Consider the following 15,000-nt stretch of genomic DNA (forward strand, 5'->3'; position numbering starts at 1 on the left):
AGGTCTGGGTTTATTCATTCCAGAATGAGTCTAAGAGTAAAGAGAAGTGGTGATAGATAAAAGAGCAGAAGGGTAGCGTGGATGAGGTGTAGACTCAAAGTCACTCTTAAGATCAGCTTCCTTATGCCTGAGAGGTACCGGGTACCCCTCTTCCATAAACCAGCACATGGTTATCGGCCACAATCTTTCATTGGTGTGGGGCCATCGAACTGTGTTCATGAAAAATAGAGCCTGCCTGCTTTCCTCACACACTTGCACAAGGATGGAGGATGTACAGAAGATATAGTAGTGGTGCTAACATTCTGTAGTATACAAGGTTTATACAGATGAAAAAATGTCTGGTGGTACCTGAAATACATAAACAATGCAATATAATTTTGATTTAAAAGATGGCCATCAGATGAACTAGGACACAAGAGGTGAGGGACACAGGGGAAGTACATAAAGAGGAAGAGAAAATAGGAAAATGGAGAAAGAGAAGCGAAAGAAGGAAGAGGAAGACATAAAATGAAAATAAAGAAATAGAAGACAAGAAAGGATGAAAAATGCGAACGATAGAGGTGAAAATAAAGAACAGAAGGAACGACTGTCTAATAGGAGTATCAACAACAGTAATGAGAGGCTGCCAAATAATACTAACATAAATAACAATCTGACAATAGAGCATACAGGAAGAATTGTCTACTCGCGTGCTTATTCATTGCGACACATGTACTGGGAAATCCTCCTCTACCTTTTTATTTCTCCTATTTTCTTCTCCTTCTCTCTTTCCTATTCCACCCATTCACCTCCTTTCTTTTCTCCCCTTCTTCCTTCTCCACCCCTTCTTGCGCCCAAATGATGTAAAACTTGCAATAAGATCATGTTTTGAAAGATGCTAGACACATAATAGCGAGAGGATAAACCCCCTTGGAAACGGGATTGAGCTTCGGAACCAAATTCCCATAAAACTTGGCCAAAAGGATTAGGAGACTTCGTTGGTTACGAACAGAAAGGCGCCTACAGGGTCTCTTTACTCGACGCCCCTAACTTAGCCCCTCAAAAATACACTTTGTCTCGCCACCGCAAACCTGGCCGTGCCACATAACTGGAGGCGCGATCACGTCTGAAAAGTAACACTTGATTTTCATGCAGAAATGTTGGTGCCCTCAAGCGGCGTAGTATGAAGGAATCTTAACAATAGTCTGCCCAAATAGGCACCCTGGGCATTTTTGTGCACTGGTCAAGTTTGTTATTAAAAAAGTATGATAGCTTCTATCAAACAGCCGCGTGCTATTTAAGAGTATATTGAAAAAACATGAAACAGAATAAGCACGCAATTGTGCACATGTAGACAAGAACAAACGTTCAAAAGAAGCACAGAAATAGGTTACAGTGAAATATAATATAGACATGCAAATGTGCATGTACACATTCACGTGTGTATGCACACATTACATGGGTTTCCATCTACAGCAGATTGCACCCATGAAAACGGTTGTCAACCTAACCATTGTTGACAGTTTATCCGACCCCAGAACCAAAAGAAAGGGAGATGTTAGAACTTTCTTCTCCTTCTATCACGATTTTCCTTCATCATTTCTACTTTACCTCCACCCTTGTTCCTCGCATCACTCTAATCCTTGCGATAACTTGTGATATCTTGCAAAGATTTCGATGAATATATCTCAGCTTCAGGAATTACCGCTGCCTTCTTGCTGACCATGTTGCGTCCAGTAAAGTGATATACGATGTACCAGCTTGCTGTAGGGCCACGTGTTACAATCCCTTTCAACCTTAACCTCGTCACTACTCCCAAGATCTTAGTTTCAGACAATGGTACTGAATTTAACAACAAAATTTTGGAAGAATTATGTAGGTTATTCAAAATAAACAAAATTAATATTCAAGGGAATTATCCACAGAAGAATGGAGTTGTAGATACGTTAAATATGAAAATTATCACTTGTCTTAGAGGGTTAATAAGCCCACATAGTATAAATTGGAATAATTGGATTCCTTGTGTTAAATGTACACTCAATAACCATATTAATACAGCTATAGGTGAAACTCCACACTATATTATTTACGAGAAAGACAAAACTCTCCTCTATGAAATCTAGATTGCAGAACCGAAGCCAGTGTATAACATAGATGAGTACATCTCAAATAGGATACATACATTTCAAGCCATACAACAAAGAGTTAGGGAACATATGGAAGATTATACACAAGAAATGAAGAAACAACGACATAAAATAGCACACAAAATAGAATAACAAATAGGAGATTTGGTTATGACTATCATGCATACATTCAGTAATAAACTTTGATGCAAAATTGTCATTACAAAATATGTATTTGTAAACCAGGTTTCTCATAGTAACATAGAAAGTTCACTTTGCTATTTTCCCCCAAACACAGCCAGAGTATTTATTACCTGAATTAGGTCCTAAAATTAAATCAGTTGAATGTACTATCTCAGTTTCTGACATGTGTGAAATCCATGCAGTCACTCTCCACTATTAATAACACCCTACTGTGCACATAACCAAAGTAACATACCTTACAGACATTAACATCAAACAACTCACCACCTTTGAAAATAAGAAAACATCCCCCATGGAGATCTACCACAAACAATTCTTCAAATAATTGTGTCCTTTTCTTAATTGTTCTTTTCTCCTCTTTAGCTGTTGCTGTCTTAACATAATTTATTGGAATAAGAAGGATGAAGACATCTAACACTATTCGTCATTTACTGGCATAAAATTGTGGCAGTGAATTTCTGATTTAAGGTTAGAGTTTTGCAAACAATTTGCTGAAACTGTTATAGAAATATTAAAAATATTTTGTTTGGACATTATGTAATTTGATTAAGATGTTTTCTTGAAGGTCAGTAGATATTAGGTGTCACAGACATTTGTACATGTTGGAGTGGTTGCATATTTCTTTGGTATTTATAGCATATTTTGGGTTACCATTAAGTTGATGACAACATCCATTGAAGGAGATTTCTTTTCCAACCTTGTTTTAGACAGTTTAAGCAAAAACAGTTTGAATTACTGAGTTAGCTCCCTGTATGAAATATTATCTCAAATGTTAATTTCCAGAATACTGTAGTATGCAGGAGCCCTGTAAGAGGGTAGTAGAAAAGGGTCAGTCGGGACGACTAAGTGGTAGCATCCATGCCTTGTAAGAGGCTGGTAGAAAAGCTGGTAGAAAGAGGGCTAGAACGGTTGTTAGATTTTATGGGTTAGGTGTTTATAAACAAAATAGCCAGCAAGCGAATGAGTTGCATAAGTTCGCTCTTCATTTTGTGTTTATAAACAATGGCCGGGGGACCAAGTGAATTATTGACTTAGTATCATTTGTAACCTAAGTGAGATATGCAGAGATTCGAGATTGGTTGAGTAAACAATATTGCCATATAGACTTGTAACAACTGATCTGATTGATGAAAGGGTGGAGAAGGAGTAAATTCATTTGGTTCACGATTGTAAGATCACGCCCTTTGGGGAGGATCTTAATATAAAGTTAAAGATCATTGGACTAAAGAAATCACTACGTCACTGCAAAGCTCATGTAAGATCTTGCATACGTGCTCTCTGGGGATTCCTTGGGAGTGCGCTGTATAATAATTTACTTAAGAAAGATACATCAGAAATGTTCACTTTAATTCCCTTGAACAGAAGATTATAACTAACATTCTAAAACTAGACAAAGTGAAATAATTGGAGGCAAAAGGGCCTACCAACTAAAATATGTGAAGTGCTATATCCATAAGAGAAGAAATAGTGGGAAATAAAGACAGTAATAACAAAAGTGAAAAATATGGGGAGAGAGTGAAGAAGTGACAAAGGAGGGCGAAAGGTGGGTGACAGTGGTCCAAGGTGGGTGAAAAACTGAACTGACCTAAACTGACCTGAACTAAACTGAACTGACCTAAAACGACCTGTACTGACCCGAACTAACTCAATTTGAGCCAAACTGGTTTAAACAGACTTGAGTTGACCCGAATTAACCCAATCTGAACCAAACCGACCTGAACTGACACAAATTGATTTGAACTGACCCGAATTGAGCTCAACTGATCTAAACCGACCTGAATCTATGGTATGCGTTGGCGAGTGTCTCGAGGAGGTCACACAAACCCAGAATATTTATTATCTTCCTCTTTATTGGAAGTAGCTGTGATTGGTGCCGGGAGAGAACGCGTCCTTCCAATGAACAGGGGAAATACACTTGTCGTGGTGTGAGGCCCGCCACTGGGTGAGTACCTATTGACCTTTACCTCTTGACCTTTACCTTTATAGCGTAGGCCGCGACCCATTGCCATCGGTGCCAAACATCTTCCTTCCTCCTTCCTCCCTCCTTTCTCTGTTTCCTTCTAAACCTTCTCTCCCAGTCTGATTGGATTCTTTTCAACGAGCCCCCTTCGCTGCAGCCTTCGCGACTTGATCAAATCCATTTGAAATATTTTGCAGTGAGGCTTCTGGCACCTCTGGTACTCTTGCCCTGGCCTAAAACTGACCGTTAGGCCGCGTTAGTTTGAGCGGCTGTGACGCCTCGCTAAGCATTTCCCACTTGGGCTGGCCATTGGCTTGGCCCAGTGCCACGTAGCCCTTGTTCCATCAGTGTCCCACGTAGCCCTTGTTCCATGCTGGATGCGGCACCATGACAAATTGACCTGAACTAGTCTGGCCTGAATTAACCTGAACTGACCTGAACCGCCCTGGATATACCTGAAGTGATCCGAATCAATTTGGACTGAACTGGCCCCCCATTAAAAAAAAAAAAAAAAAAAAAAAAAAAAACGCAAAGTGAAACTACGGATTTTGTCAGAACTCGTCACGTCACCGATTCACCCATATTTACTCCAGAGAGAGTCGGGCACAGTGCGCTGCGAGGAAGGCGTGGCAACATGGACCCAAGATTATGCCGATGGTGACCAGCCAAAGATGAGTCTTTATTTCCATTATTTACTTCTCCGCCTCTGGACCTGAGGGGCCACTGCCTCCGATTTACCAACCATCTCACCCACAGGTTAAGGGCCACCGGGCCTCGTGTGGATCTCACTCGGACACCACTCAGACCAAAGGCACGAGGCACCAGAGGCCTATAAGTGAAAAATTGCAAAAAGAAGAAAAAAAAAAAAGGCTCGTCTTTGGTTGGTCGCCACGGGCACGCCCTTAGGCCCTGGTTGCCCCACGACTGCTTCGTAGGACACTGTGCCCAACCCTCTTCCTCTGGGGTAAATTTGGGACGAATCCGTCCACTGTGAAATAGGCGTGGGGAATCTGGACCCGGGGCAATGCCGGTGGCGACGAGCTTAATTTTTTTTATTTATTTATTTTTTCTCATTTATCATTATCATTATTATCATTAACATTATTATTATTACTATTGTTATTATTACTATTATTATTATTATTATCATTATTATTATTACTACTATTATTATTATTATCATTATTATTATTATTATCATCATTATTATTATTATTATTATTATCATTATTATTATTATTATAATTATTGTTATCAATATTATGATTATTACTATCATTGCTATTATTATCATTATTATTATTATTATTATTATTATTATTATTTTTTTTTTTTACTTTTCTGCCTCTGGACCCGTACCTTTGGCCTCAGCGGTGTCCGAAAATTATCCACACTAGGCCTGGTGACCCTCGACCTGTGGGTGAGATGGTGGGTAAATCGGAGTGACCAAAAGGATTCTCTCCAGACTCCCAGGTGTGTATGTGAATGAAACATTGAATAAAAATCAACATACAACACAAAATCCCGTGGTTAATCGAAATTTGAATTTGAGTATTTTTTCATGGCTGTTATTGAAGAGTTTTATCATAACTGATAATTTTATATTCGACTCACGGAACTTGTGATATTGATAAGAGTTTTTATCAATTTTGTTACAACTTTCATTTTTAAATTATGTAATTTAGATTTGATTGGCTATGAATAGTTCGATAGAGTAATAAGTGAAACAGAGAGGAATGCATGGCAATCCTTCATGTCAGTTGTGAAGAAATTCTTTAAAAACAAAAGTGTCCAGTCACACCAAGCTTACGACCTGTTTCCGACCAACTGGTCGCCGACCAGTTGCAAATAGTTTTTGGAAGTCGCTGGTAGTTGGTGTTCAGTGTCTACCAACGTCTCCCTCTCGTATTTTCATCTTTCAATCTCTCTTTTTTATATTATTTCTTTTTCTTATTATTCACACCTTTTAGCTTTTAAAAACCGTATTGTCCGTTTATCTACTTTTTATAAGGTCGCCGACCGATCGCTTGATTTTCGGTCGAAAGAGGTCGGAAACAGGTCGTAAGCTCAGTGTGACTGGGGCTAAAGAATTTCAGAATACGTGTTCATTGTTCAAGAACTGATGCAGAGTTTTAAGGCTCTGGGGGGACGTATGTTAGTAGAAATGTACTTTCTAAGATCCCATCTGGATCATTTTCCTGATAACTGAGGAAAATACAGCGAAGAATAAGATGAAATGTTCCACCAAGACATTCGCACTATGGAAGGAAGGTATCAAGAACGATGGGACATAAACATGTTAGCAGATTACTGTTGGTTTCTGAAACATCACTTGCCTGGTGAACAACAAGACAAAATAATCGAAAAATTATTTTCTTCCACATTGATGGATATTCCTGTATATTTTCATTGAAGTACTAAGATAAGAGGGAGGGTGGAGGGGTGTGGAGTGTGTTCAGGGATGGAATGGCTGGGAATGATTTTATGCCTTTTCCTTTTTGGCTATCTCCCTTGTAAGGGGGAAAAAGCCTTGGTATATGTATGTATGAATGTAATAAAAACAACATTAAAACATTAAGTCACTAACCTTACCTTATAACTTTGCTACTAAGTCATTATAAAAAAAATCATAATTTTGAATAAAAATATTGCTTTAGCAATATTCAGTGAATTCGATAATCTAAGTTGATTGACCAAAACCATTATAGTTGTTTTGAATTCTGTATAACCAGGTTACTTAAATTCAGTTAGAAAAACATGACAACAGAAAAAAAATAAAAATGCAGGCCTGTGTAATTAATAACAATATGACAAAACACTGATTCTTCTTCTTCAGCATATACTGAGTAAGATGTTACTGTACAGGACTTAAGTTATGAAAATTTAAATGTAATCTAAACAGTTTTTCCAAAGATAACTGGTGGCATATCAATAAAAACTTGGACAACACTACTCTAGTGGACATTAACCACTGTAGCACATATAGTCGTAGAAAAACATAATCACACTAAAAAATGCATTTCAAATAAATATAACAGTTTAATCACTTACTGTACATGGATACATATATGTAATGAAGACATCAACGGATACATCATTGAAATAGATTAATCAATACTTCCCTGGAGGACATCAACCACTGTAATGCTTATTGATGGAGGCAATTGTACTCGCATCAAAACAAACAAATTTAAAATCATTTTCGACATCCCCGGCGCGGTTTTCTCCTGAACCACATCATCAACCTAATTATGTCCACGGAAAATTAGCTCTTCCGGGCGCGACCTCGTTCGACTCAAGTGGGGATCAGGTGACCTGAGACCTGGTTCTTCGTTGACGGGCGGCAATTCTCCTTTTATCTTGACTGCTGTGAAGCTATTTTATTCATCTTTTTGACACACCTTTAGTAGTGAAGGGGTCTTAATCTCTCTCGATTAATTTTCCATCTCGTGGTTCACCTTCGGTACTAACGAAGTTAGCTAATCTAGATTAAACTCTTCTGTGCAGGGAGACACAAACTTTTATCATTATTACTGTTAATATAACTTATCAATTTCTGTAGCACCTACCACAATTTACAAAGGATTACAAAGGCGGAGCATGCCTACAGGAGACCCTTTGGTCCATACCTAGGTCGGGTGTGAAAAAATATATAATAATGATAAAAAAAAATTCAAGTTGCTTAAGCTCATATCAACACTATGCACATTATCTCTGACTATTGCCGATTAACTATACACGCCTTATTATACACAATTGGCTCTTGTTTCTACTTATACACATGAGGGCAAGGTTTTCATCCCCAATGGATAATGGTGAAGGTCACTTGTCCTGGTAGTTTTGATAATATATGGAAAAGAAGTCGGCTCCGGCCGCATCCAAAGCCCGTGTTACACAGCGAAAGCTTCTAGTAATTAGTGAGAGGTTTGTTCGCCAATGAGGAAAATCTGTTACATTAGGTTTCAGATTGTCTATTCTCTCTCTCTCTCTCTCTCTCTCTCTCTCTATATATATATATATATATATATATATATATATATGTATATTTCACGTAAGAAAAAATGTAATTTATGTTTAAGGGCTAGCGTGGTTTGGGTTTGTGAGATGGAGGATAGGGAGGGAGCGGGGTGACAGATCATTTGTTTGTTATTATTTGTCTGTTTGTTGATTATTTGCTTGATTTCTATTTATTATTATTTATTTGTCAGTATATTATTATTTACTATTTATCTGTTTGTTTATCATTTAACTATACCTATGTATTATTTATTGTATTTATTACTATTTATATATATATATATTTTCGCATCCCACCTAATTATGGACCAAAAGGTCTGTTGCCATGCTACGCCTTTGTAATCCTTTGTCAGGATGAGGAGAAATCCAAGGATAAAGAAGTGGAATCACTTTAAACTGATGTGATGTTAGACAAATTTATGGACGGGGATGACAGGTGTTGATGGATATGGAGCTGCCTCGTGTAGGCCTTATGGTCTCTTGCAGTCTCCTTCATTCTTATGTTCTTGTGTTCCTCCGTACAGCTCATGTCATATAACTCAGTAAAATCGCCTGACGCCTGAGGAGTATGTGAGGTGACGCTAGAGGAGGAATGTGAGGTGGCGCCTAGGGAGGAACGTGAGGTACGTCAATCGACTGAAATAAGGAATAACGAAGAGAAAGTTCATGGCGAACGAAATAGAGAATGGGGGAAGGGGGAGAGAGCGAATGCTCGTGGGGAATGGAAAGGAAAATATAGGAAAATAGAGTAGAAATAAGAAGATAAAAGGGTATAGGAGGGGGAAATGGGAGAATAGGGAAGGGAAAGGAAATAGAATCATGGGGAGGGATGGGATAGGAAAGGAATATGGGAATAGTGAAGGGAAAGGGAATGAATGGACACATAGGAAAGGGAGATGATGGAGATGTAGAGGAAGGGAGGAAAGGAGGGAAACGGAAAGAGGAAGAGAAGCAATATGGGCTTAAATAGAGGAAATATTAAGTCATGAGGATATGGAAGGAAGAAAATGGGGTGATGGAAAGGTAATAGGGAAAGAATGGGGAATAAGGAAGGAACGGGAGAGAAAGATGTTATGGGGAAGGAGAGAACGGAGTTATGGAGAAAGGGAAGGGAAATAGGAAAGGGAAATGAGAGGGAATGGGGCTACAGATAGGGGGGGAAGAAGGAGAATAGGGGGATGAAAAGAAAGTTAATGGGGTGATGAAGTGAAGGGAAAGAGAAAATGGGTCATGAAGAAAAGTTAGGGAGTAAGTGGGAGTAATTGGGTACATACAGAAAATGGAAAGAAAAGGGTTAATAGTATATGTAGATGGGGAAGGGAGATATCATATAGAAAATGTCACGGGGAAGGGAAGGAACTGGGAAATTGAGAAGGAGAAGGGAGATACTATAATATACAAGGGAAGAGAATATCTGAAGAGGGAAAAATAAGGGAGAAAACAAGGAAGATATCAGACAGTAGGGAATAAGAAGAGAATAAATGAGGGAATAGGCATGGAAAATGAGATCATGGAGCCACAGAGGAAAGTAAGGGAGATAACAGTGGTATGGAGAAGGGGAGGAGAGAGAAATTAGAGAATAGGAAAGGGTAGAAAATAGGATGAGTTTCATGGAGCAAAAGGGTGGAGAGGGAATAGGAGAGAATGAGGTTGTGGGGGAAAGGAGACCAAATGAGGTCATAGGAAATGGGGAAGAGGAGGTAAATAGACGGGATCATGTTGAAGAAGAAAAGTTTTTGATGGGAATGAAGAAATGGAGTGAGAGGAAAAAGGAGAAGAGAGCGAACGGGGAAGTAAGGTGAGAGACGTGTCACGGTCACTGAGTGTTTGCTTCGGGTCAAAGCTACAAGACCAGAGCGTCAAGCCGCCTCTCCCATTCAAACAACGCGTAATACATCCAAGCTGTGGTTTGGAGAAGAGGAGATGAGGAAGGAGGGAGAAAAGGAAAGAGAGGGTGAGGAGGACGAAAAGAGGAGGGTTGTATGACATACAGTTCTCCAATCACCTCGATATTGCCTTGGGAGTGTAATGACATCGAGGAAAGTTGGTATAGTATGTAGTGTGATGCGACCGATGGATTACGTGTGATACAAGTGTCGATATAATCAGTAATGTATTAGCTGGTGAGGATGAGACTCTGAGAAGGAAGATGATGCTCTAGTTGAAGGCTGCAATGATCTGGGTGAAGAGGGTTGCGTTCTTGGTGTGGACTATGATGCTCTGGGACTTTGGGGTCGAAGTTGGGGTCTATAGTGTTTATGAGGTCAAGTCGGGGTCTATAGTGTTTATGAGGTCGAAGTCGGGATCTATAGTGTTTATGTTGCTCTGGCCGACGACTGTGAGGTCGAAGGCTGGAACTATAGTATGACGACAGAGTCCTGGGTAAGTAGACTGTGTGAGTAGTGTTGAAGAACGACAAGTACAACGAATTGGGGTGACGAGCACGATGTGATGTGCGATTTAGTGTGTGATAGGAACCTGATATGTTTCAGGAGCGTAAACAGATAAGATAATGTGTTGCACTGAAGAGGTGTGTTATGCAAAGTGTGTATTATGATATGTTGGGAAGAATCATTTGGTGTGCAATTGAAGATAGTTATTCGATTATTTTAATTTCTTGAAGGTAGCTGTGGAGATGGATGTGGCGTTCTTGACCGAAGAGTGTGAGTTTCTGGGTAGGAAGCCTGTCGTAGCACATAAAGAAATAAACAACTTCCATCAAGACAGAAGCAGCAGAAATGTGGATATGGAGACGAGTATTAAGAGTACCATGGACAGCGAAGAAAACAAATGAAGAAGTATTGAGAGAAATGGAGACAGATAGGGAATTGATGACAACAATAAGGAAAAGACAGTTGCGATTCTTAGGACATATAATGAGGAGGGAAGGGTTGGAAGAGGTGGTGATGACGGGAATGGTGGAGGGAAGGAGAGCAAGAGGAAAGCAGAGGGAGAAGTATATGGACGGGCTGATGAAGGTGACGGGAAAACAACTCAAACCAGCACAGATGTTACAAGTAACTAGGGACCGTGAACGGTGGCGCTCCATGGTTGCCGAAGTCCAAGAGGATATGGCACGACGGTAAGGTAAGGTAAGGTAAGGTATCAATATTGTATATTCAAAATAAAAAGACACAGTTTACGAGTCGTAGATTGGTATTGTTACTTAAGAATGATCTAGAGGTCTCGTACATAAGAGTGCCGAAGTATTATTGCCGAAAGACTGCCGCCGACTACTGTCTTTATTGATAAAATCATATCGCCAACGAGAGGTATTTTCGTGATGGAAGCAGAAGTGAGCACGCATGGAAATATAATATTCTTAAACAATGAGAGGAATGATATGCCGTGTCAGGTATTTATGCTGTGGGGCAATTATAGTTTGGAAAGGAATTCTGTCTTCTGTAGAGAAATATCGGTGCTGTTTCACATAAAGTTAAGTGTTGAGTTTTGTTTGAAGGTTGAGGAGCATAACGTTGTTGTAAGGAGTGTGCAGGCAAGATACAGTATTCTCACAGCAGAAGGTTGCTGTAAGGAGTGTGAAGGCAAGGTACAGTATTCTAACAGAATATTTAGTGTTATGAAAGAGGTACCACATAGTCGTTTGCGGTGGTGGTCGATAGTCATGAGATACCTATGTGTCCTGTTCTTAAGCTTAATTGAGTTGTTTCATAGTGATGTGTGCGTTGGTGGGAAGAGGGTGATGGATGTGTACAGGGATATATTTCCTTTAAGTAGATCGCCGGGTGTTCCTCCACGTTGTTTTGCATTATGAACGGGAGGAAGTTGGATAGAGGAATCTAATTGAGTTGAATTGATTCCACATCTTTAGCTGCCTTGCCGGCCCGATCGTTGACGGTGATGTCAATATGAGATGGCACCCGCCAAAAGGATGGATTATGAAACGGGTGGATACTTAGATAATGCTGAAGTGGAGTTTCTCGGTCAGTGGGTTGCGGGAATATAGAATGGAATGTTCTTACAAGGCCTTTCATGAATTAGAGTTAACTACATACGGTGAGAGAAGGAGCTGTGAATAAGATGTAAGGCAGTGAGGTGAACAAAAGATTTGGTAGTAAAGAGTGAGGTGGGTGATGTGTGTGTGTGTGTGTGTGTGTGTGTGTGTGTGTGTGTGTGTGTGTGTGTGTGTGTGTGTGTGTGTGAGAGAGAGAGAGAGAGAGAGAGAGAGAGAGAGAGAGAGAGAGGGGGGGGGTAATGAGCAGGATTATGTGTCTATACGATATGTTGCTGAATAACACACTAGGGTGTCAGAACGGGAGCTGTGCGGGTACATGTTAATGATACATGAATAGGTAGAGAGAGTGGCGTAGCTAAGGGGGGGGGCGGCATTTTTGGTCCTTGTATGGTGAAATAAAGATCTTAATGAATAATCATTTTTATTAAATCATTCCTTTTAAAGGATATATTAACATCAATTGTCAATCAAACACACACACACATATATATATATATCCTTTAAGAAGTTAATGTGCATTTGTAATATTGAATTCCTTGTGAGAAGGGGCGGCAGCAAACATGAGGGCAGCCCCGGGCGGCAAAAGCACTAGCTACGCCACTGGGTAGAGAGAGAAATTCTTGTCGGGTTCGCATTTGATTTTCAGGAGTTTTGTTAAATCAAAGCAGGACCGTACCAAAGCTGCACCCGTCTTTGGAAGGACGCTGCCATTTATTTCTAGTGTGGATAGCAAATATGTCATTCTTATAGCATATGGAAGGGCACGGCATGAGCGTCTGTTGATTCCTTAAGAGGATGAAGGTCTAACACGTACCCCAGTACTTCAGGGATCAGGATCAACAGTGCACCCCACAAGTTAGCCAAATGCTTATCTAAACCCCTGTCCAAAACACTAGGATCTATTAGTAATACTCACCTACGAAATTCTCCAGATCTAATTAACAAGTTAAAAGATTTAGATTTCAGCAATAAGAAATTAGCCACCTATGATGTTACTTTGCTATTCACCCCTGAGTTTCAGTAAGTGGTGCTCTAAAAGCTGTAGTGCGAGTAGTAAACAATTTAAATAGTGAAGATTTACCTATCCCCAAAACAGATTACCTTGAACTAATTTCCCTTCGTGTACGTTTTGGTACTTTCACTTTTAATTACATTAAATACAGACAACATTCTGGCCTAGCTATGGGTAGTCCCCTTTCTGCTGTTACCCAATTTATATATGGAAATAATAGAAACGGAAGATTATATATCAATAATGGGTAGAAGTAGCATATGGTTAAGATATGTTGATGACATTATTGTACTTGTACCTAAAGAAACTAATATTAACAACAGAAAAAATAGAGAGCAACGGAAAATTACCCTTCCCTTTTTAGACACTGTTATTTTGTATCTACCATGCCCATTCACACTAGCGTTCAAACTCGAGAAAATTAACTTATGAACTACTGTCATTTCGCTAACGTTCTAGAATTATTCCGGTCCTTTGTGACCCAAGATTTGCAAAGGGAGATAGAATGAGGGCATCACATCTAATACGCAGCTTGCATGTTAGTCAGGTCAATAACAACAGTGAGGTTATGCAAGGGTTTGGGCCAAGAGATTCTAACCAATTACAAGATCAACCAATCAGCTGAAATCCGACGCTTGTCATTCGTCTATTGTTGATGAAAGCTTGAATCTGATTGACCAACGGCATTGATGACGTAGTGTTTATGCTGTGTATGGTCCTGTTTATGTTTCACCTTTAAATCAATTTGACGACAGAGGAGATGATTAGAACCGTCGTCATCAGCAGTCCATAAGAGGGAGTTGATTTTATTTTATTTATCTATTTATTTTATTTGATCTATTTATACCATGGAGAAGATTAGAACCGTCGTCAACAGAGGTCCATAAGAAGGAGTTTATTTTATCTTATTTATTTATGTATTTATTTTATTTTATCTATTTATACTATGGAGATGATTAGAACCGTCGTCATCAGCAGTTCACAAGAGGGAGTTGATTTGATTTGATTTATCTATTTATTTTATTTGATCTATTTATACCATGGAGATGATCAGAGCCGTCGTCATCAGAAGTTCATAAGAAGGAGTTTATTTTATTTTATTTATTTATCTATTTATTTTATTTTATCTATTTATACCATGGAGATGATTAGAACTATAGTCAATAGCAGTCCATAGAAGGGAGTTGATTTTATTTTATTTATTTTATCTATTTATACCATGGAGATGATTAGAACTATAGTCAATAGCAGTCCATAGAAGGGAGTTGATTTTATTTTATTTATTTACCTATTTATATTATTTTATCTGTTTATTTATTCATTCTCATAGGCAAGCGCTCCTGCGGGCCATTAGCCATGTCTCTGAACGGCACAAACGTCCACATATGCTACACTGAAACTGTGTTCTTGGTAGTGTGCTGCTTCACAGTTGTCTTGGTTCCTTTGACATTTTGTCGCCACCTCGTCCTGTCCTCAACGTCCTTCTGCCACGAACTAAGGGGTCGATCTGTTTGGTCTTCGCGTAAGGTTTCAGAACGTCCTTGTATCGAAGCTTCTGTCCTCCTTGGTGTCTTCGTCCATCTACGAGGAATGCCTGACGGCAGTCGGAATAGCAGTGAAAAGATGCATCAGATACGAAAGGAGATCATTGAGAATGATGTGGTTAGTTTCCACATCATGGTAAATGGTAATCATCCGTAAGAGAAGGATTAAATTAGACTCCAAA

This window comes from Oratosquilla oratoria, chromosome 1 (genome assembly GCF_046742065.1).
Source record: "Oratosquilla oratoria isolate Oo_2021 chromosome 1, ASM4674206v1, whole genome shotgun sequence".
NCBI classification, from domain to species: domain Eukaryota; kingdom Metazoa; phylum Arthropoda; class Malacostraca; order Stomatopoda; family Squillidae; genus Oratosquilla; species Oratosquilla oratoria.